Source organism: Anolis carolinensis, chromosome 2 (genome assembly GCF_035594765.1).
Source record: "Anolis carolinensis isolate JA03-04 chromosome 2, rAnoCar3.1.pri, whole genome shotgun sequence".
NCBI lineage: Eukaryota > Metazoa > Chordata > Lepidosauria > Squamata > Dactyloidae > Anolis > Anolis carolinensis.
In genome coordinates, this window is record NC_085842.1 from 173,223,543 (window position 1) to 173,244,797 (window position 21,255).

A 21,255-nucleotide genomic window follows, 5' to 3' on the forward strand; every position below is an offset into this window, starting at 1 on the left:
GCAAAATAGGCAGAAAATAAAACAGTAAGCAATAAAATAAATCCGTACAGTATTGTTGAGTTGTTGTTCATTTGTTCAGTTGCTTCTGACTCTTTACCACCTCATGGACCAGCCCACACCAGAGCTCCCTGTCTATTGAAAACAGAAAATAATAATTGGCATTTCGTAATGGTTTAGTTAAGTTTCACAATCCCCGATGACCCTTAAGATTTTCCTCTGTCCTGAGCAGCAGCATGCTTGAAATAAAATATATATATACAATATATGAAGGTGACATATAGTACACTTATACTATATCAATAAAAAAAGTTTAAAACTGGCATCTTAAATGTCAAAAATAGGAAATCTTTGTGTCTCCAGATGCTTTAGACTTCAGTTCTTAGAATCCCCAGTTATTATGACCAATTGTAGCCGCATTAGGTTCCAACCCAGAAGAAAGATAGAATATTAAATAAATTAATCATAAGGAATTATGGAAACTGGACTTCAAAATACTTACGAGGTGAAAGCTTCCCCACTCCGTAATGCTATAAGCTAAGCAATCAAACCAAAAACTCTTTCATATATAATGTAGTTGCCCTCCAAACAGATTCCGTAAGTTTAGACAATAACTAGGGGCTTTTGCTTCCAAAAAGGAAAGGATATAGTGGTTATGTGGTGGGGAGAACTGTTTGAAATCCCCCATAGACTTTTTGAGGTGCCTAGAGTAACTATACATAGTGGTTGCATCAAAACTACTCAATTATTTATAGTTTGAACTTTGAAGATATCCAAGAATAGACTGTGTTGAATTGGGATTCCCATACTGGATCTACACTGCCATATAATCCAGTTTCTGAATCTAGATTATCTGCTGTGAACTAGATTATATAAGTCTACACTGCCATATAATCCCATTCAAAGCAGATAATCTAGATTCAGAAACTGGTTTATATTGAAATAGAGCAATTTGCACCTGCTGTTGATAGGGAGATCTGCACCATGGATAGCAAAACCCAGAGCACGGATACAGAGTTCCGATAGGCAGATACTGGTACTGGCAACGGTCCGCTATTAAATCCGTGAGCCTGGCAAGACAAAGAAGCTAGCCCAAAGTTCTCCAATCAAGAAATCTCACCAAGTTGAAGAAGCCACTGAGCCACAGAAGGAAGCAGAGATATCATATATTGGAAAGCATATATTTTTATAGGCAGAAATATTTTGAATTTCCCTCTCCTGCCCCAGCTGGACCCAGCTTCACCGTGATTGGCTGTGCTCTGTTGACGTCATGGCCAGCTGGGGAGGACTCCCTGAAGAGGCGGGATTGCGGCACCCGTCAACCAATAAGAAAACATTTCCTGCTTCCTGTGCAGATTTCTGCTCTCCAATGGCTGATGGGGGTCAGGCTGGTTCAGGAGACGAAGGAGGGCATAGAACTTTGAATGAATCACCTTTGTCCCACCAAGGGACAGAACAAAGAAGGGCCATCAGGTCCCATGCATGTTATGGAATGTCTTTTTGTGTCGATGAGTGACCCATTAGGCTGGGTCGAGCACCCACGGTGCCGATGTCCATTGTGCCTGTGCAGATCATTGTCCAAGATGATGGGATTATCTAACCCAGTCCTGGGAAAAGGGGAAATGTCACTTTATAAAACAGGACATGACTTCTCCACTATCGGGATGGCTATGTCAGGTGATGAATGTCTTTTGTAATGTTCAAGTAGCTGCACAAAGGACAGGCGGGCCAAACACAGGCTCCTGTTGTCCTCTGCACAGCTAGGTCTATGGGACCAATAGAGATGGATTGGCCCTGGAGATGATGGGTGATTGAGTCCTTTATAGTTGAGCTGATGCTCAGGAAGACTGCTGGAGGGAATTCCTGGGTCATGGGGTGCTAACGAAAAGACAGCAAGGTTGCGGTCAGTGGCATACTTCTCCAAAAGGTGTTTTATATAAAGACATATATGCAAGGTAAAGGTTTTCCCCTGACATTAAGTCCAACTCTGGGGTTTGGTCTCATCTCCATTTCTAAGTTGTCTGTAGATGTATCCAAGGTCATGTGGCCAGCATGACTGCATGGAGTGCCATTACCTTCCCGCCGGAACGGTACCTATTGATCTACTCACATTTGCATGTTTTCGAAGTGCTAGATTGGCAGAAGCTGGGGCTAACAGAGGGCGCTCACTCTGCTCCCCAGATTTGAACCTGTGATCTTTTGATCTTTTGATCTGCAAGACTGCTTAAAAAGGGAAAGATTGTTGCAAAAGTATCCTAGGTGCTGGTGGTTGCTGCTGGGTTTCTTCAGTCCTGTGAACGTTCACATATCTGATCAATAAGACTGCAGACTCCTGCTATCTGCGAAACTCTCTGCTGCGGTATGGAGTTCAGGATTTTATTTATTTATTTATTTTACCCTGGGTGCTCAACAACAATATGGCAGTGTAGATGGAACCTCACTCAGCCAAATCTGAAGCCATACTTCTGCCCAAACAATAGCAGGTCTATAAAACCCTTGCAATACAACTGATACTGTAATGCACCTTTAAAGGTGCTAAATTGCATTCTGGAATACCATCCAGGAAAGTGAATACAGATGAGGACGAAAGTGTAAATTATAACTGCTGGTCATGCATTAAGCCGTTTATATTTATTTATTTTATAATCACCTCCTATATCTGCCAGGGGTATGCTTATCGTCTGCCATGTGCAAAACATAATGTTTAATTGAAACTTTAGTCACTTGGGCCTTGGCTTTTCTATCTGCACAGATTGGCTAATTGGTTTGGCTCCATCTCACAAGTACAAACCTAAAAGTCCGATCAAAATCATGAAAACGGTCTCTTCAAAGGCAGCTACATAGATATACATAGTTCAATATCTCTGCAAATCTAAATGGATATATTGCACAGCCTGGGAAAGTTTTTGTTTTCCTACAATATCCCAAATCCCCTAGCCAGATATTCTGAAATATCAATCAATCTAATTAGGCAATTTACAGTCCTCCCTCCACATTTGTGACTTTGATTTTTTGGGATTTGATTGTTTACAGATTTGATGAAAAATGTTCTCTGTACAAATATCTAGATCTTCCAGTGTGACTGTATGGTCAACATTCCCCAGCTATGCTGGAGGACCTAGAGATATCAAGAGAAAACACCTTTCTGAGAATTTCTAGATCTTCAATTGAGATTCTATATTCAGCTTCCAGTGTAGTTTGATCATAAAGTCATGCTGGAAAACCTAGAGACTCCTAGAGCAGTGGTTCCCAACCCTTTTTTGACCAGAGACCACTTGACCAGGGAGCACTTTGACCAGGGACCACTCTTCAACAATAGTACCAAAAGGGTTACAAATCAGTTTTTGGTCAACTTTAGATTTGGTTTGATTGTTTGAGATGCTGATTCAGAAAATTGCATTGGATAGACCACATCAGCTCTAGTTTCTGATATTGAACATATGCTATCCAGTAGTCGCCATCTGCTCGCCCATAGAAAACCATATTTAATAATCTAGAGCTGATGTGGTCTATCCAATGCAATTTTCTGAATCAGCACCCCAAATAACCCCAGGAACTAGGCTTGATCGATCCACGAAAAATTTGATTCTAAACTCGTTGCAAAAGTAGAGGGGGGCAGCGTTTCGTTTTTGAAGGTATTTCCGAATTTTGCCCCCCAAAAATTTCGAAATTAACGAAAATTCGTTATTTTCTAAATTAATTCGTTAATGGCGGACGCGCATGCGCAATTCCCAAAAACAGCACAGAGGGAGAGGACTTTACAAGACTCTCCCACCCTCATTTTTTGAGTGATCTTCTTCAAACTTGGTACAGTGGTAGAACACATTTAACATTGATAGCTCACCAAAATTTGGAACGTTTCCCTTATCCTCTGATTTTTGGCGAATTTTCATAGCTTTTATAATAAACCATTTTTTAATAATTGCAGAAATCTGTTCCTGGTTTGAAAGTCTTATTTCCTTTTAAATTGGGTTGTCTTTACTGTGAAAGTCATTGTTCTACTTCAGAAACTTTGTTTTTGTGGCTGAAACTTTGTTAAATTGGTGTGTGTGTGATATATACTGTGTATATATATATATAGTCCCTGCATATGTGTGTGTGTGTTTGTGTGTGTGTGTGTATAGGTAAAGGTAAAGGTATCCCTTGACGTTAAGTTCAGTCATGTCTGACTCTGGGGGTTGGTGCTCATCTCCATTTCTAAGCCCAAGAGCCAGTGTTGTCCATAGACACCTCCAAAGTCATGTGGCCAGCATGACTACATGGAGTTCCATTACCTTCCCGCCAGAGCGGTACCTATTGATCTACTCACATTGGCATGTTTTCAAGCTGCTAGGTTGGCAGAAGCTGGAGCTAACAGCGGGCACTCACTCTGCTCCCGGGATTTGAACCTGGGACCTTTCGGTCTGCAAGTTCAGCAGCTCAGTGCTTTAACACACTTCGCCATCGGGGCTCATGTATATATAATATACATACACATACACACAATGTGGAGAATATGTGGAAAGGTAGATAGATAGATAAGTTGGGAGCCACAGCAAAGGCACCTTCCTGGGAGCAAGGTCTAATAATAATAATAATAATAATAATAAATCCCTTACAATATCCAAGATGGGTACCATTATTGGCAGAGAAAGCCAAGCTGTAGGAGTTGAAATCCAATCATTTATCCTCCCTATAGAATCAATTTTATATGCATTTTTAGCTACATAAAAGCTAAAATCAGGACAGTAAAAGAACAACACCCAGAAAATGGGAATTCCAGACAGGAAACAATCAGGGCCAGCTAATACCTCCCAACAAAGGATTCCCCCAGGTACGAAGCAGCCAGGCTTTGAAGCTGCAAGGCTATTCAATGCTAATCAAGGTGACCAATTGCAACATTCACACTTGCCTCCCACAGACAAGAGTTCTTTCTCCCACCCTGGACCTTCCACAGATATATAAACCCCACTTGCCTAGCTTCGCACAGATGTCAAAACCTCACCACCGGGCCCCTCTCTGTCTCTCTCGGTCTCGGCTCCATCCGCCGCCTTCCCGCCTCAGAGAGACACCAGGCCTGAGCTGAGGCGAGGCGGCGGCGGCCATTTCCCCCCTCCGTCTTCCTCCTCCTCCTCGGCCTCCTTCCCCCTCGCCCCCTCCCATTGGCTGAGCCCGTGACGCCCCTTTTGCTGAGGGGCAAAAGGAAAGGGCCTGAATGGTTTGGGTGATTTGCAAAAGCTTTTTTTTCCTAACGAAGAAAACGACGACATAACGAAAAACGGCCTCTCGCGATTCGAAACCGCGATATCCAGACGTGTGGACAACCAATGCTTCAAAATTGCTTCAAAACAAATGAAAATAACGAATTAATAACGGTTAACAGGGAAAACGAATTATTTGAGCAAGCCTACCAGGAACAGACCTAAAAAATGAAGACACCAAGGTGCCCCTGCTTCCAGACGCCACTGAAATGGCTCTGCTCAGGGGGAGGGAGGAGGAGGAGAAGCAGCAGTCAGGAGGCATGTTGTTGCACCTTTTGTGGGTAGTCAGATTCTCCCCTCCCAACATCCCCATTGCCTTGATACTATGAGGGTTTCACAAGACCAGTTATTCTTGTTGCAACGGTATAGTAACAGTGAGGACGCAGACCATATTTTAGTTCTTGGGGACCAATAGTAGTCCACAGACAACAGGTTGGGAACACTGTCCTAGAGAGATGTCCTAGAGGTTCTTTTCAAGTCTTCACTTTCACAGGTCCTGTGCCCCCAAGCCAAGCAAATGTGGAATGATGGCTGTAGTCAAAGACAGACCAATGGCCTAAGTCAGAGTAACACATCTTAACACAGGAGTTTCTTCTGTGACCAATATATTTTTGTATTAACCTGCTTAACTTTGTCATGCAACAGGCAGATATAGCTTTTATGTGTAGTGGGAAACCTAAGGGGACAACCCAACTGTAACTCACATAAAAATCCCAAAACTTACCAAGTCAGGGTTCAGCATGCTCTATTTTTATGTTTTGTGTTTTTGTTATATCATGAATTGCTGTGGAAGAGGGCTTGGTGGGAGCATGGAGCAACATCACTTTTAATGCAAGTGCTTTTTGTTGAAGATATATTTAAAATATGTTTGGGTAGGAGATGGACCTGACTAATAGGGTTGCTGAAGTGAAAACTGGGGAGGGCTCCTTTATGCTGTATTGGTGATATAGAAGGGGGGATTTCATCAGCTATTGTTTGTCATGCAACAATATGTGCTAAAGTCCCCTCTTGGACCGCATGAAGATCCAACCAGTCCATACTCCAGGAATTAATGCCCATCTGCTCACTGGAGAGAAGGATGTTAAAGGCAAAGATGAAGTACTTTGGCCACATAATGAGAAGACAGGAAAGCTTGGAGAAGAGAATAATGCTGGGGAAAATTGAAGGAAAAAGGAAGAGGGACCGACCAAGGGCAAAATGGATGGATGGTATCCCTGAAGTGACTGGCTTGACCTTGAAGGAGCTAGGGTCGCGGCTGACAGGGAGATCTGGTGTGGGCTGGTCCATGAGGTCATGAAGAGTTGGAAGCAACTGAATGAAGAAACAACAACCCCCCTTTGAGACCACTGTTTTTGGGGTCCCAACCCCAAACTGGGTCCCCCTAGCTCAGTGTTTGGGTTCCGAAAAAATTGGGAAGTTTCCTGAATACCATGCAGTGTCTGTTTTAGACATTTGCATGAGTCTGTTGTGCAGTGTTTACAGTGGACTCTGCAAACAATGCTTCAGCTGTGCTTCATAAAAAGAGGTACTGTTCAGAGAGCATTGCAAATGCTGATTTATCAGTAAATGTTTGCAAATATTTATTCTGTTTTTCTGTCTGGAATAACACAGAAAATACACACATATGCAAATAACATTTTTCATTATCAAGAGTTCAAACTGTGAAATAGCAAGGAGGGGATTATTTTATTTTCTGTTTATTCTTTTGTGTGAGTAATAAACTGAGTTGTGAGCACTGCATTTTATTGCTATTTCTATTTCTCTTACCACCACCTTTGGGCTGCACAGTCTGTTGGCTACCTTAACCTGTGGAAAGGTGTCATAAATTTTTTCCAGTAAATGCTACCAGGCTTAAAAACAGCTTTGCCCCTTCCTTTAAAATTAGCAGTGCAAGTATTAAAGTGTGGTGTTCCCCACGACTACTCTCGGTAAGAAATGGGGCTACAAAGTGGAGTCCATGACATGTGAGTGTGAAGAAGAGCAAACCACAAACCACTAACTATAGTGCAGCCTGAGCCCTGCTACATGCACAATGGAGGACCTTACAGCGACACCAGAGGCACTCCAAGTGGCCAGCTTCTGGTCGAAGGAAATCTAGTATAATGTTAAGTTTTTAACTTTATGTTTTTTTAAAAGACATTATAACTGGACCCTCAATTTGCTTCTGACATGATAAATAAATAAGCTTCTTCTGTCACCGTTTGGAAAGGAAAAAAAGAAATGAGACCACCAAAATACTTGTGTCCTGCCTGCAGTCACTACAGGGGTGAAGCCAGGGAGCACAAGGTCCCAAAACGCCTGACGTCAACGGGAATCAAGAGCCTGAGAAAGAGAACTCCACAACAGTTTTGCCGCAGCCTTTTTGTCTTTTAGACTTTGGAGAGCAAGAGGTCTTCTTCAACCTCCTGGAGGATGGCTTAATACAGGACTTCCTCTCAATGGACAGCTGTTACAGAATATCATTAAGTATCTTATAGCTATGACCATGATGTACTTCAAACGTGCTGGCTTGAATACAAAAGAATACACAAGGATTAGTCTCTTTCTGGCTCTATATCTAGCAAACGACATGGAAGAAGATACGGAAGACTATAAATGCAAGATCTTCCCCTGGGCACTTGGTGTCAATTGGAGGAAGCTCATCCTAGACTTCTTGAAAATGCAGGATGGTTTTTGGGCTAAAATGAAGTACAGTGTGTTTGTTAGCTGGCGGTGCTGTGATGAGATAATGTTGAAGAAGCCTTCTCATTGGGTTTGGTCCCAGGAACAAATCACCCAACACAACAGGGTAGTGCAGAGTTATCTGAAGAATGAGAGTGACTTGTTCTCCCGAGGGCCAGGGGTGACCCCCCCCCCCACCCCAGTCTGCTTTCTGTGTTCATTCAATCTAGATGAAGATCCTGAAATAACTTCTTCAAGTGGTGATCTTCCTTCCAGTGACCTGCCACCTTCTGGGCCATTGAGACAGGGTTCAGACAGCTTTCCTCTTTTGGTAGTGCACTTGAAGAATGATTATAGCATGCAGAGATGGTTTCAACCTTAAATTTCTGAATGGCAGTCCAGCAGGAATCAGCTATAGAGAAGGATGAATCAGACGTAGATTGTTGTCGTAACTCTGCATAGCATCTCTCAGTAGAAACAGTCACTCACCACTCTCGTCATCAGCCAGTCTGGGATCCAAGTAAATGCAGAATCAAACAGCAACAATGCAGGAGTATTTCAGAAGTCGTAGTCAGTAGTCCATTCCAAAGCTCATCACCAGAACATTCAAATCTATGCATAATCCGAAGTTCCAACACCAAGGTCCAAAACACAATAAGGCACACAATATCATGAAACAGAGCTCTAAGCTGTAACAAGTTCCTAACATTGCTCCCAGCAAAGACCAAATCCAAACTGCCACTCTTTATGTCTCATCATAGCACAAGTGCTCTCACCTGTTGGCCTTGCTGTGTGCTAGTCAGGTGGATCTGTACAGCTGAATATAGCATGAGTCTTCAGTTGCAGTCTTTCTGGCATACTTAACTCAGCCTCATTGCTCTCCTGATCCTAAGTAACTCAGGACACCCACTTGCCTGACGCACTTGGTCCTGCACTGCAACGGTAGCATCCTTAGTGTCTGGTTGCAGCTGTTGTTGTTCCCTGCTTGCTACTGACTCAGATGCTGGGCCTGGCAGCCCTTCATCTTGATCTGTATTGCAAACCCTGACAATTACCGATTCATAGGATAGTGTCTGATGGCTAAGAATTGTCTTCAAACAGTCATTAATTCCTTCCTGAAAGTGGCATTCATTAGGTAAAGCTTTTTTCCTAACATTAAGTCTAGTCGTGTCCGACTCTGGGGGTTGATGCTTATCTCAATTTCTAAGCTGAAGCACCAGTGTTGTCCATAGACACCTCCAAAGTCATGTGGCCGGCATGACTGCATGGAGCGCTGTTACCTTCCCGTTGGAGCAGTACCTATTGATCTACTCAAATTTGCATGTTTTTGAATTGTTAGGTTGGCAAAAGCTGGGGCTAACAGCAGGAGTTCACCCTACTCCCCAGATTCGAACTGCCAACCTTTTGGTCAGCAAGTTCAGCAGCTCAGCGGTTTAATCTGCTGCGTCACTGGGGGCTCCTTATTCATTGGATGGCCTTCATTAAAAAAAATAAAAATTAAAAAAGTATTAAAGATATGTAGAAAGGACGAACATTTAATCTGGCTGAGGTGCTTAGAAATTTCTGGCAATGTGCAAGGCCAACCCCAGACATTTTGCTGCTTGAAACAGAAGTGTAAATGATGTCCCCATCCTTTAACCAAAGCCTAGTGTGTGAGTGTTTGTGTAAAATTGGCCCATGTCAATTTAAATGCATATCTGTGAAGTTAAAATGAATGTAAACTAAATTCTGTAGCTGTTTTGTCTTCACATTTATAATAATGGCACTACAATTGCAAATGTCCCTAAAACCCACCTAAAAAACCATACAAAGGGAAGGAGCTAACAAAGAGAGCTGAATTCGAACTGCCGACCTTTCGGTCAGCAAGTTCAGCAGCTCAGCTGTTTAATCCGCTGTGCCATCGGGAGCTCCCTAAATGGTTTTGTAGTTGCTGATAATTACTAGGTGGAGATTTTGAGTACATTTGCTTATGGAGCTACATTTCCAAGGATCCTTGAAAAGTTGGAATTACATTGAAAGTCCTGGTGTATAGATAAGTCATTGGCACCAAGCATGGACTCTGGAAGGCCCGATCCTACAGTTTACATATATGTCCAAGCTTTTTGTCTTATGTTGCTATAGAAAGTAATTACAATCAACCCTCCTTTTTTGTGATAATTAGAAGTGCAGAATCCCTACAAAAGTGGAAAAACTGAATGAAAAAAAAATTTTTTTAACCTGAGATAACACATCTCTAGGACCTCTAGCATAACCCTATAGAATTCACAGAATCATGCATGAGTGTGATGAATATATGATGTGTGGTTTGAAAGAAATTGTATGAAAGTTGTATGGTTGGAACCTACAGAGGCTAGAGATGCCATCCTAAGATTAAAGCCTGAAAAACTACAAAAGAAGGATTCATGAACTGTAATTAAAAGTTGCTGAACCATTGATGACCAGTGACAAATAATTAACTCTGTGGTGGAAAACAACATGTTTACATTACCAGAGGCAAAAACTCTTTTAAGTTAAGGAAATGTTTACAATTATTCCTTATTTAAGAAGGAAAACCAGTATCAGTTAAGGGGGAAAAAGCCTATGTCTGTCCGGAACTGATGGAAGCAATCAAGTTTAGCAGGAAAACACTTGTCATTCATTTGCAACTTTTCAGAACAACATCAGCAAGAAATATGCTATGTAAGAGACACGGGGAGTTTGGTCCACCCAACATCTTCTCCAAGGGACGAAGGGAGATGGTGTATTTGCAGAATGGCAGATTTGCTGGGAATGCAATCTGGCCTACTTCACATTCTCTTTTTCAGGAGAAGGAAGAAGAGATGGTAATGTATGCATGATGATGAATGAATGTATTTATATGTTTATACGTTTTCATGTTGAATGAAAACGTAATTCCCCTCGTTTGTGTACCCAATGTAGCTATAGAGTCTGTGTGTTTACTTTCTTTCTCTGTATTGCTCTGTGATATACTCTGTCTAGTTGAGAACGAAATAAAATAACCTTTTCAATACTTTTTAAAGTTTGAAAAGTATTTATGACAGGAAGGCACAGTCAACCTCTGGCAAATCATCTACAGATTCTAGAGAAATCTAGGGAGAATATATTAGTCAAATGTCTGAATAGTCAAGTCCACACATGTGAGAAGAGTCGACTGTTATTCCTCCCAAGTGTGCTGTATTAGATAGACATTCTTGGTAACACACCTCCTGATTTATACAAATTATGGAGAAAAATCCACCACTACTACCCACCACAGATTATACAGATTATGGAGAAAATCCTATCACAACCACAACAAAACCGACCACAGATGTTTAATGGATCTTTGGGAAAGCAGAGGTTAAAATTGCATAATTTTGGCCCAACACTTCATACCTGTGAATGATGTCCAATTATAGTCAATTGGTTCCCAAACTCAGGAGGGGGGGGGCTTTTGTATGTCCCACATATTTCTATGAGAGCAAAACAATATCCAAATGAATGCCTTGTTTTGGGATGAAGATGGAGCGCTGTCCTCTCAGTGTGGAAAATAGGGTGAATGGCAAGCTCACATCTGCCAAAGTCCCTTCTGAATCTACTTCCTGGCCATTGTGGGCAACACAATTCAGTGTGACAGCTGCTGCATCTGTAGGAGGGCAACGACAGATCCCAGCTTGGGGACAAGATGCTGATGGAACGGCAGACAAAAATCATAACGGACATCTCTCCCCTGCAAGCAGCAATGTCAAATTGGGTGTGACAGATGGGAAAAGAGCTAGCAGCATGAAATTACAGCAAGAATGGAGCATGTGGGTGGGGAAAAATCGGCAAGAAAAGGGGGCTGAAGTGAGCCAAAGCAGCAATTCTCTCAGGAACAGTTATCATATGGACAGAACCCATCTTATATACTCCTATTCAGGAGACCAGATGTTATAGGAATCTAATAGTGTTTTCCTGCCACATTGAAATGGAAATCAAGACTATGGAACTAAGATGGATGATATTTCAGGATAATGTAAAAGGAAAGCAAGGCTCAAGACAGATGTAAACATGCACATCCACCCACCTTGGCAAGGCTTTGGAACTGAGAGCCATTCTCAAAAGAAGGCATGGCTCTTCAATCTGGGCTTGGAAAAGTCACTGACTATGTTGATAGAGATTCCTGGAGCTGTAGTCTTAATAAAGTAACTTTTCCAAGCTTGACTGAAGCAATAAATGTTTGTCTAATCACACTTCACAGATGCAGGCATGTACTGAAAGCATCTTGGATGTAAAATATGCAAACGTGTGAAGAAGCTCTTAGCTTTTATACGTTACCATCTAATTTGAAAGAGCCCCCGGTGGTGCAGGGGGTTAAACCCTTGAGCCAGCAGGACTGATGACTTGAAGGTTGGATTGCTGACCTGAAGGTTGCCAATTTGAATCAACCTGGGGAGAGCTCGGATGAGCTCCCTCTATCAGCTCCAGCTCCATGTGGGGACATGAGAAAAGCCTCCCACAAGGATGGTAAACACATCAAAACATCTGGGCATCCCCTGGGCAATGTCCTTGTAGACGGCCAATTCTCTCACACCAGAAGCGACTTGCAGTTTCTCAAGTCACTCCTGACATGAAAAAAATCGAAGCCACATGGTTCAAAGATGTGTGCATGTAATTTTGTGATTTGTTAGACAATCAGATAGGATCCTGTTTCTCTGCCTATCTCTCCAACAAATCTTGTCCTAAACTGAGGAAGAACAGTCTTGAGGTCATGAAAAAACAACAAAATACTAGTTTTTTTAAAAAAAAAAATTATAATCACATGCCCTTTTCTCAGTATGAAATTCAAGCCTGTATACAAAGTTTAACCACATACAGCGGGTTCTTGCTATGCACTGGGGTTTGGTTCCAGGACTGCATATGGATTCATGGCTTTTCAAGTCCCAGTGGCATAGTAAAATGGTGTCCCTCATACAAAATGGCAAAATCAAGGCTTTGGTTTGTTTTTAAACACCCAACCTCTGGATGGTTGAATCTGTGGATACGGAAGGCTGACTGTACTGCTAAAACAGGCATACTCACATCATGCAAAAAAGTAAAAAATATAATTATGGATGCGAGAGCTGGACCATAAGGAAGGCTGAGCAAAGGAAGATAGACACTTTTGAACTCTGGTGCTGGAAGAAAATTCTGAGAGTGCCTTGGACCGCAAGAAGATCCAACCAGTTCATCCTCCAGGAAATAATGCCCGGCTGCTCACTGGAGGGAAGGATATTAGAGGCAAAGCTGAAGTATTTTGGCCACATCATGAGGAGACAGGAAAGCTTGGAAAAGATCATGATGCTGGGGAAAATGGAATGGATCAAGGGCAAGATGGATGGTCAGTATCCTTGAAGTGACTGGCTTGACCTTGAAGGAACTGGGGGCGGTGACAGTCGACGGGGAGCTCTGGCGTGGACTGGTCCATGAGGTCACGAAGAGTCAGAGACGACTAAACGACTGAGCAGCAGCAGCATAATTACGCTATCAATAGAATTAAAAGCACATAAAGGCATGGCCATTTAATGGGAAAACATCAGATATAAACCAACATAGTACCTTCTGAAAGGCCTTTCCTCTCCCTGAGCAATCAGGCCTCAAAGTCCTGACAACAAAAATGTCTTAACTTCCCTATGGCAGGGTAGCAAGGAGGACACTATGTGTGTCTGAATGTGCCTTCAAGTTGTCTGTCAACTTGAGGCGACCCCATGAATATCGTAGTTGGTTTTGCCTCTTCTTTCCTCTTAAATGTAGCCTGCAGCAACTGGTATTTGTCGGTGGCCTCTCACCCAAGTACTAATTATGACAAGTTAAGTTATTATGTAATTTTTAGTGTCAAATAGAGAGAAGGTATTGAGAGTGGTATTTTTCCTCCCGTGTCAATACAGATTGGTTGTCTTGGCATCTAAACTTGGTGGGAGAAGGAGGGGATAAGAATAGCCCAAGGCTTAAGAGAGATCAGCAAGTGGCACTTTGAAGTCACTGTGCACGGGACCCAAGCTTAGACTATTATGGCACACGAAGCAGAAAAAACCCCAAAACTATTGGCACACATATGGAGAGAGTGTATGTACAGATGCAGCAATATGTTTTTGTCTTTTAATGACATACAAAATGCTTGAAACAGCTGACTGATGGTGGAGCTGGCCCTAGGAAGGGGATCAATTTGCTGTTTTGCCTCAGGCAGCAATGAGTCTTGGGCTGACCCTGCTCTCCAGCAATGAGACACCAAACTGCTTTCTAAATTAAAATAACATGGTGAAAAACACTATCTCAATATAGGATACTATGCTATACTATACTATAGTGAGCATGGGAATGGCATTTTTCTTACAATGTGGCCATCATCAGTCCAAGAACAATATACAGTATATGCTTTTAGCCCCTTGGGCTCTCTATTGGTTTCCACACCCCCATGGTACCTATTTAATTTTCAATTCTGCTCACCTTAAGCCTTCCCGCTTGTCTGGGGCCCCCATTAAAACCTTGCCGGAGCCGTCCCTGTTGTCTTTGAAAAGTAACAAACACCTATATTAAACGGATCTATAGCAGCTCCAAACCTCAGATCTATTTTCATCTCAGCTCTTTGTTCGCTTATCATCTCTGTAAATCTTTTTCTAAAGGGTTTGGTAAAAAATAAAAAAGAGTCTGCTCTTCCATCTCATGCCACCTCCCCCAATTATTTTTCCCCTTCTTTATTTCTTCAGAAGTTTCTCAAAATCCTTTTCATTTGACAATATTTTCAGCTGCTTGGGAACGTTCATAACATATTAAGATATTTAAGCCTCATTGCATATTCCTGGGATTTCAGGCAAAGAAGAGCAATGCCTGACAGGAGCGTTTCATTACCACCACCATCACCCCAAGAGTAGCTGAGCAGCGAAGGAGTTAGACTGGCAGTTTGGCCACATAGCATGTAACCTTACTTCTTTTTGGTGTGGCTCTCCAGTTCATTTTTAACCAGCTGGTGGGGTCCCACATTTCAAGTGTTTGCTTTGCCTGATGAAGGACAGAAGTTTTGGCGCTGACTTGGACACGCTGATTCATTTCAGGGGGAGATTATCGTTCTGAGCCGGAGCATAACAGTATGAGATGTAAATTTCAAGTTCAGCCCCGGCTCCCTTCACTTAAAAGAGCCTCCGATAACAGCAGGGCGCTGGCAAAAGTCCTTTAGATGTTTGGGAAATGCTTCAAATAGGAGTGGAACTAGCTGGATCAACTCATGTCCAAGAGAGTTCCCTATTGCTTAAAAAGAAGGAGGGGGGGGGGGAATACGTCTTCTGCTGTTTTCTTACTGCTGTCCTGAGTGGCACTCTCTGTCCTTGATGCTTCTCATTGCTCTGCCCCTTGGTAAGCATATATTGAGTAGGGGGACGTTGATAGGCAGTTTCAGATGGGTACCTTACCCAGTCCCCCAGTTAGCCCAGTATTACCTTCTACAGCACTGTGTCTCAGCCTGATGTGCTTTGTGGATATACTGATACTGGATCATGATGATGATGATGATGATAGTGCCATCAAAGCCAGAAGTGAAAAGTTAATGACAGATCCCAAGTGAACACTCTGCAAAAAAGCAGACAAAACAATGGTTCACATCCTCAGCTGCTGCAAGAAGATCGCACAGACAGACTATAAGCATAACACTGTTGCTCAAATGATCCATTGGAACTTGTGCCACAAATACCATCTGCCTGTGACTGATGGGATCACAAGCCTGAAAACGTTACAGAAAATGAATACGTCAAGCTACTCTGGGACTTCTGAATTCAGACTGACAGTTTTGGAACACAATACTCCTGACCTCATGATCGTGTTAAAAAACGAAGTATGGATGTTGCAATCCCAGGTGACAGCTGAATTGACCAGAGGCAACTGGAAAAGCTGACACGATATGAGGATTTAAAGATTGAACTGCAAAGACTCTGGCACAAGCCAGTAAAGGTGGTCCCAGTGATGATTGGCACTCTGGATGCCGTGCCTAAAAACCTTGGCCTGCACTTAAACACAATCGGCGCTGACAAAATGACCATCTGTCAGCTGCAAAAGGCCACCCTTCTTAAATCTGCATGAATTATTTGCCAATACATCACACAGTCCTACACACTTGGGAAGTGTCCGACGTGTGATCCAATACAAAAGCCAGCATAGTGATCATGTTTGCTGTGTACTAATCTTCTTGTGTATCAAATTAAGAACTGGTGGGATCACAAACCTGCAAAGGTAGTGAAAAATGAGCATGTAAAAATACTGTGGGACTTCGAATCCAAACTGACAAAGTTTTGGAACACAATATACCAGATCTCATGGTTGTGGAAAAGAAAAAAGTTTGGCTTATTGATGTCGCCATACCAGATGACAGTCGAATTGACGAAAAAAACAGGAAAAACTCAGCCATTATCAGGACCTCAAAATCGAACTGCAAAGGCTCTGGCATAAACCAGTAAAGGTGGTCCCAGTGGTGATCGGCACACTGGGTGCCATGCCAAAAGATCTCAGCTGGCATTTGGAAACAAACATTAACAAAATTACAATCTGTCAACTGCAAAAGGCCACCTTACTGGGATCTGCACGCATCATCTGAAAATACATCACACAGTCCTAAACACTTGGGAATTGTTCGACTTGTGATTTTGTGATATGAAATCCAGCATATCTATCTCGTTTCCTGTGTCATACTATGTCTTTGTGTCAATAATAATAATAATAATAATAATAATAATAATAATAATAATAATAATTAAAAGGTAAAAGGTAAAGGTTTCCCCTGACATTAAGTCCAGTCGTGTCCTACTCTGGGGGTTGGTGCTCATCTCCATTTCTAAGCCGAAGAGCCGGAGTTGTCCGTAGACACCTCCAAGGTCATGTGGCCGGCATGACTGCATGGAATGCCGTTACCTTCCCACCAGAGCGGTACCTATTGATCTACTCACATTTGCATGTTTTCAAACTGCTAGGTTGGCAAAAGCTGGAGTAACAGCGGGCGCTCACTCCGCTCCCGGGATTTGATCCTGGGACCTTTCGGTCTGCAAGTTCAACAGCTCAGCGCTTTAACACACTGAGCTACCGGAGGCTCCAATAATAATAATAATAATGATAATAATAATACACTTTATTTATATTCCACCTTTCTCCCCTAGGGGACTCAGAGTGAATTACAGCATTTACAGCAGACATAGGCAAACATTCAATGCCTTTACAATCACATACAATGAGGGTCCTTCCACACAGCCATATAACCCAGAATATCAAGGCAGAAAATCCCACAATATCTGCTTTGAACTGGGTTATCTGAGTCCATACTGCCATATATTCCAGTTCAAAGGATAAAATGTGGGATTTTATTCAGCTGTGTGGAAAGGACCTGAGACACACAAACACAAACAAAGGCAAAGGCTTCTCCTTTCATCTCTGGCTTCTGGAGGCGATGCTCATCTCTGACTCCATTTTTAAGCCAAAGAGGCTGCGTTGTCACCTTCTGGTTGTGTGGCCGACAAGATTGTTTGGAGTGTCTCTGCCTTTTAGTGCGGAAGTGGTACCTATTTATCTGCTCACATTTGCATGTTTTCAAACTGCTGGGTTGGCAAAAACTAGGGCTGACAGATGAGAGCTCATTCCATCTTGCGGATTCAAACTGCCAAGCTTCAGTTCAGCAGTTCAGCAGTACAAGAGTTTAATCCATTGTGCCACCGCGGTCCCATATCTGGAAGTTATAGTCCAGTTTTAGCCCAGTACATCTAGAGGGCACCAGCTAGAGAAAAATGGTCTACCTTGAATGGAGGCCACTTTCCAGAATTACACACAAGAGGTCATTATGGGTGAGTAGTGGTTCAAGGAGGGGTTCCTGATGCCATCCTAGGGTGTCTCATTAGGGGCAATTCTAAATATTTTGCTGCCTAAGGCAAAGTGCATAACCTCTTCCCACCTCATGCTTTGTTGTTGTCATTAAATTAGAGTCTCAAAGCATTCCAATCAACAGAAAAACTGCAGTTTACTAGCATATCTCTTGCTACTTGTGTTTCCCACTTGATTCGATCACACTCAAGGAAAGGTCACTAGGGCCCCTTCCACATTGCACTATAGCTCAGGATGTGATCCCAGATTTTTTGCTTCCCTCAGATTGCTTGGCAATATCAAACTCATATAATCCAGTTCAAAGCAGATAATCTGGAAATCAGATCCTGGAACATAGGGCGGTGTTGATTCAGTCTAGGTGGAGCAGATGGGAATTGGAGTCCAGCAACATCTGGAAGGTTAAACATGTCCCTACTTCATTTTCATAGTTATAGAACAATAATTCCACTTGTCAAAAGTGTTATCTTATTTTTGAATTCCCAACAGCCCATATCTGTGGTATCAGTTAGAAATGAGGTGAAAGCAGAAGACTGTGTGTTGAAAGATGAGAAAGATGATGGGACAAGCAATATCTCAATTTAAACATAGAGCCTTTCTTTTCTTATGTTTCTTGCATGAATAACCAATGGTGCTTGTCACTAACAAATATATAGTGTTTCCCTACAGAAGCTAAAAGGAACAAATGAGAAGTCGTAAGAAGAGCAGCACAGACATTTAAGATGTGTCCTTGAACTGTATCTAAGGGCCCTTCCAGACAGGCCCTATATCCCAGGTTTTCTGATTAAACTGGATTATATGAGTCCACACTGCTAGATAATCTGGGATAAAGAGAAAACCTGGAATCAGATCCAGAGATATAGGGCCTGTCTGAAAGGGCCTCCAGGTCCCTTCTATACTGCCATATAATCCAGATTATAAAAGCAGATAATCCACATGATCTGCTTTGAACTGAATTATCTGAGGTCCCATCTACACTGCCATATAATCCAGATTACCTGCTTTGAACTGGATTATATGGCAGTGTAGATTCATATAATCTAGTTCAAAGAAGACAATGTAGATTATTTTTGATAATAGGACTATATGGCAATGTAGAAGAGGCCTGAGTCTACACTGCCATATAATCCAGTTCAAAGCAGATAAATTGGATTTTATCTAGCAGTGTAGAAGGCGCCTATATACAACCATATAAAGTTTGAAATTACTATAACTGGTATAGCTAAGTCTGAAAATGATACTACAGTCTGGTTAGTGATACTTCTGTGGTAGAGAGGAAATCATAGGGCTGAAAAGCAATGCATCCCATCACTGTATCCAAACCAGATAATCCAGCTCTCTCCATAAACCAGTTTAGACAATCCCACACACAGCTGTTAGATGAAGAAAAACTCGCCTTTGTTGATAATGGAGATATACCTATAACGCTCCATCTCATTCTGCTTTACTGGGAGGTTCCTTTCTGGCCTACTCACCCCCTAATGTTCTCGTTCTTTTCTTCCTAGATGAGATCCTGCCACCAACAGCAGAGGGTTTTTTTGACCTTCCTGATCATTGCGTTGTGCAGAGTCCATGTCGGAGGTCACCTTTAGGGGAGTGACAAGGCACCGTTCCATATTAATGCCTACCACTGCCTGATCCATCATGTATTGATTTTTAATGCATGCTAAGGAACAATTTTCTCTCAGGAGTGGCAGAGGCCAGAACAAGCAAGATACATATTGGGATGCGGGGCCAGCTCGGGAAGGGAAGGGAGGCGAGACAAATGACTCCTGGGGCTGATGACGCCCCTCTGGGCTTTTGTGGGCCATCCATCCACACCTCTGACAGAGCCAGGTCTTTGCTCTCCTTGTCCTTCGTGACTCCAAGCCAGGAACTTAAAAAACAAGCAAGGACAGAGTTGGGTTGTTGTATGTCTTTCGGACAGAGTTTTCCCATCCTCATATCGGCTGCATTTCATAGCCTCTGCTTGCTAGATGCATTAGACCCCAATGGCAGCTCAGGACGTTCAAGCTAGAGCCCCTTCCACACAGCTGAATAAAACCTCACATGTTCTGTTTTGAACTGGAATATATGGAAGTGTGGACTCAGATAACGCAGTTCACAGCAGATATTGTAGGATTTTCTGCCTTGATATTCTGGGTTATATGGCTGTGTGGAAGGGCCCTAGGTCTTGCCTTCCTGTTCAGTGATATTAAGCTGTCTCAGGAAGATATAACCTGCTTTTAATCTCCATCTAAATACCACATGTAGAAGCCCCTAGTGGCACAGTGGATTAAACTGCTGAGCTGCAGAACATGCTGACCGAAAGGTCGCTGGTTCAAATTCGGGGAGCGGGGCGAGCTCCCACTGTTAGCCCCAGCTTCTGCCTAGCAGTTCAAAAACATGCAAATGTGAGTAGATCAATAGGTATTGCTCCGGTGGGAAGGTACGGTGCTCCATGCAGTCATGCCGGCTACATGACCTTGCAGGTATCCTCGGACAACACTGGCTCTTCAGCTTAGAAATGGAGATGACCACCAACCCCCAGAATAGGACACGATCAGACTTAATGACAGTGGAAACCTTTACCCTTAAACACCACACAGAGTAGAACTGTTGGCTTCAGACAGAAAAAATTGAGGCAACCTTCCTCCCTCCCTACCTTCCTTCCTTCCTTCCCACCTTTTCCCAACAAAGCCTCTCTTGTGATTGTTCTTAGATTTACCAATTAGGAAGCCCTTTTGGGAGATGTTAGAAAACTGAATATTTATAGACTTGCACTTAGGATGTCATACACAAACTTACATAGGAGTAAGTTCCACTGAATTCAATGGGACTTATTTCTAAGATGTAAAAAAGGAAGGATATTAGAGGCAAAGATGAAATACTTTGGCCACATAATGAGAAGACAGGAAAGTCTTGAGAAGAGAATGATGCTGGGGAAAATGGAAGGGAAAAGGAAGAGGGCCAGATTGATGGATGGTATCCTTGAAGTGACTGGCTTATAGAATCATAGAATAGTAGAGTTGGAAGAGACCTCATGGGCCATCCAGTCCAACCCCCTGCCAAGAAGCAGGAAATTAAGCTCGACCTTGAAGGAGCTGGGGTGGCGATGGCAGACAGGGAGCTCTGGTGTGGGCTGGTCCATGAGGTCATGAAGAGTCAGAAGCGACTGAACGAATAAACAACAAACAAAAAAGGAATGGTTTTAATAGATATTTGGTGTCAGGCAGTCCAGGCCTTAATTATGACAGGTCAGATTTACTAGTCTTTCAGTGTCCTTCTTCCTTCTAGTATGTGACTTCCTTTAACTAGAAACCCCCTTTCCCCTGATATTACAAGTCTGCCTCCCTTCCCACAGATGTAAACAAAGTTCTCTCTTTTGTTTAAAAATGTATGAGTTACCCAGAATTCTGAAACCTGAAATACTCCAAAATCCAAAACCGTCCACATTGATGGCTGAGATACTGACATTTTTGCTTTCTGACAGTCTATTATATACAAGCCTTCCTTATAGAGAAAAATGTTA

The 21,255-nt window shown here is 42.5% G+C and overlaps 1 pseudogene; it reads left to right on the forward strand.

The window, feature by feature from the left end:
• The first annotated feature begins 7,507 nt into the window (after positions 1 to 7,507).
• On the forward strand, positions 7,508 to 11,003 carry LOC100552472 (speedy protein 1-B-like; annotated as a pseudogene).
• The last annotated feature ends 10,252 nt before the right edge of the window (positions 11,004 to 21,255 follow it).